Below are 3,682 nucleotides of genomic sequence, written 5' to 3' on the forward strand. Positions count from 1 at the left end.
GGAACGATTACCGGTTTCACGATAAATCACGATAAAATGCCCTGACGGTTAGTATTACCATTTACAATTTAATTATCATCAAAACCGTGTTTGATTATCGCGCAAAAAATATTGATTAGAGATTAAATATTTCGTTATCTCACTTGTATATTTCTATCACTGACGAAAAATATGTTGTCTTACATTAAAATAGACAAATTTAATTAGCCTATTCTATTTATGTTTGTATGTGAACTCGAAATCAACCCCAACTTTGCTTTAAAAAGCATCACAAGATCTCCTAACCGAAGATCACATGATCTTCAAGTGATTTATTATTATTATTATTATTATTAGGGCTTCATGTTAATGTTAATTTAATGTTTATGCTAAAAAAAGTGCATATAGCTGCTAATTGTATTTGTTGATTTTCAAATATAAAACTTATTGAAATGTTTTCAGTGTGTGTATCAGTTCTTTTTGAACGTTTTCATCTAATTTGAACAAAACCGTGATAATATTGATAATCGTGATAAATTTGGTCACTATAACCGTGATATGAAATTTTCATACCGTTACATCCCTACGCGGAGGAGACAAATTGTTAAATAAAATGTCGTTATTTTGTTTTCTTTGCACACAAAAATTATTCTCGTAGCTTTGTAAAATTACGGTTGAACCCTTGATGTCACATGGATTATTTTAACGATGTCCTTGCTACGTTTCTGAGCCTTGTTCGTGTAAGGATCCTTGCTGTCTGTGGAGGGTCAGAGAGCTATCGGATTTAATCGAAAATATCTTAATTTGTGTTACGAAGATGAACGGAGGTCTTACAGGTTTAGAACGACATGAGGATGCGTACTTAATGACTGAATTTTCATTTTTGGGTGAACTAGCCCTTTAATGGACACGGCACAGGAATATGGAGGGAAGTTCTCTGCCGAGTTCAGAGCTGTCTCGAGTTAGGCCGGGCATATAAAATAGTGTTTTTGTTCTATTATAACCACTGAATCTCTCGGTCCGGCGGGAGAAACGTGAACTACAAGATGGTGTAGATGTTTTTCTCTTAAATCAAGAACACGGACAGTGACAGATTTAGAAATTTTATTCTTGCAAGAAGGTCAGATAGACAGCAGTGAGCTCCACCACGTGTGACAAAAATTTGTGAGCATGCTTCTCTGCTTTTATACCCTTTAACCTATTGTTTTCAATCACTATGTTTCACTCGTCATGTAGTGTCTTCCCGAACATCTCATGATACCCTGTTTCTCCTAAGCAAACGAGAACAAGCAGGTCATCATGATATCGTCTCATATTCAGGCTGAAGCAGGTCTCACACATAACCACTCTTATAGCTGTTCATAATATGAAAGATACATTACAATGAATATATGGAATAAATATGAATAACATGAGATTAATTGAAATTGCTCATACAAAGAGCAGCTGAAACCACTTCAGACCGACTGAGTTATGGTCAAGATCATGTGACAGTCACATTTCACAGCAAGATCAAAACCTTTCTAATGTTTGGCATTATTTTCATGACAGTTAAACAAATATGTGACTTTTTTATAAATATTTATTATATCATGGAATTTCAATATTAAGAATCAGAAATCATTTCATACTTGTAATTATAGGACCAGATCTTCTTCTAAATTATTTTTAATTGTGCCTAGAGCATATTTTGAGTTTGGCAAAACTGCCTTTTCCTTTTCTGCTCCTAGGTTATGGTATGTCTTTAAATATACTAAGAAATCTTGCATGTTTTGTGTAGATTTATATCTCAGTGGGATTATTCCTGGTAAATTAAGGATACGTAAATTGAGAAATACAAAAACAACCTAAAGATAAACTAAAGAAAAATTATCTCACCAAAATAATATATTGATATAATATTGATACGATATAATATTGTATCACATGAGGATTTAGGGTAAATCATGATCAATTATCATAATAAAAACATGTAACAAAGTAAAAATCTTAACTGTCCTGAAGTAGACTTCATTTTCATTTGTAATTGTACTTTTTTTTTTTTTTTTTTGTGTTGAAGTATGACCCAGAGAAATAAAATAATAAAACACAACACTGTGAGCTGTTTGATGTGAATGAAGGAGCTCATATGGTGTTTATGGGTCTGCAGTGAGTGGTGTGGTGTGTGTGTGTGTGTGTGTGTGTGTGTGTACCTGGTATTCACCACATTATGAGGACCAAATGTCCTCACAAATATAGTGATACCAGTAAATTTTAACCTTGTTGGGACATTTTTGGTCGCCATAAGGAAACAAGCTTATAAATCACATAGAATGAAGTGCTTTGAAAATCTTTAAAAAATCAGAAAGTTTTCTGTAAGGGGTAGGTTTAGGTGTAGGGTTAGAGTAAGGGATAGAAAACGCACTTTGTACAGTAGAAAAACCCTTACACCTGTGGAATGTCCCCATAAAAAAAGGAAATCTGTGTGTGTGTGTCCCTCAGTATCTGTACACGTGGTAAGTGCTGATCCAGGAGGATGAGAACACCCAGGCCGGGAATCTCTTCAGGAAGGACTCGAGCGGCTCTGAGCGTCCGTCTGAACCAGAGAAATAATGAGCGGTGATGGCCAGAGAGATCAAGCCCTCCTCAGGAGACACGTCTGAGGACCTGAGCGTCTGAAGACCAGAAAACACAATAAACGCTGTGATGCTCCTCAGGTTAAATATGTGGTTCTGGAGCTCAAACTCACCCGGATCTCAATCCAGAAGGTCCAGGCCGGAGCGTCGAGACCATGAGAGTAAAATATGAAACTCTCTCCGCTGCGGCGCAGCATCCCGCCGCCGAACGACCAGCCGCTCAGAGACGCTCCAGCGTGAGGACGCAGATACAGAGACATGTGACTCGGACCTGAGCGAGAACAACAGATGTTCAACACCATTAATAAACACAGAGAGTGCGCTTGTGACTCTGAACTAAACGAGTCAAACACACTGACTGGATTACTGAATGCTGCTGATTACTTCATTCTGTTCTCTAAAACCAAGACAAATATTTGTGTAGACGGACAGACAGACAGACTGTGACAGTCTCATTCAGTTTGGACTTTGCTTCAGTTTGCATGTTTTCCCTAGTTGAGTTTTTCTCAGTGGAACTGTCATTCAGTTCAGGTGTGTGCGATTGTGTGATCTTGTTTGTCTGTGTACTTAAGTTCCTTTGTTTTTGTTCTGTCTACTGTTGTGTTGGATTGCTGCTCTCTCTGTGTGTGGATTTATTAAAGAGTGCCTGCTAACCTTCATCTTGGTGTTCGTTTAAACAACACTAAGTGTGACACACAGACAGACAGACAGACAGACAAATGCAACAAATTAATAAAATATGCTATATACAAACATTTGTATATACTGTATGCATATAAAAGCAGTTTTTCAACATAATTATATAAAAAAAATTACAATTATAAAACTAGTAAAACTAAACTAGTAAATATTGGTCGTGTTTGTTATATATATAAATACAACTATAAAGCTAGTTAAAAAATGGTACTATTTGTAATATACTGAGGTTACGGTCTGGACTCGGAGGTGCCAGTTCTGGAATATAGCCATGACTCGTCTTCTGACACTAGAAACATAATCACTGTAATAATGATCCAATCATAGATTCTTAAGTGTTCGTCTTTTAAAATACAAACGGTGACTGTTTTTTTTTTTTTTTTGGCCGGGCG

The 3,682-nt window shown here is 36.3% G+C and overlaps 1 pseudogene; it reads right to left on the minus strand.

The window, feature by feature from the left end:
* Positions 1-1,066: 1,066 nt before the first annotated feature.
* LOC107723222 (endoplasmic reticulum metallopeptidase 1-like) overlaps positions 1,067-3,682 on the minus strand; it is a 20,189-nt pseudogene continuing 17,573 nt past the window's right edge.

This window comes from Sinocyclocheilus rhinocerous, unplaced genomic scaffold (genome assembly GCF_001515625.1).
Source record: "Sinocyclocheilus rhinocerous isolate Xijiao unplaced genomic scaffold, SAMN03320098_v1.1 scaffold3290, whole genome shotgun sequence".
In the NCBI taxonomy this organism is placed as follows: Eukaryota; Metazoa; Chordata; class Actinopteri; order Cypriniformes; family Cyprinidae; genus Sinocyclocheilus; species Sinocyclocheilus rhinocerous.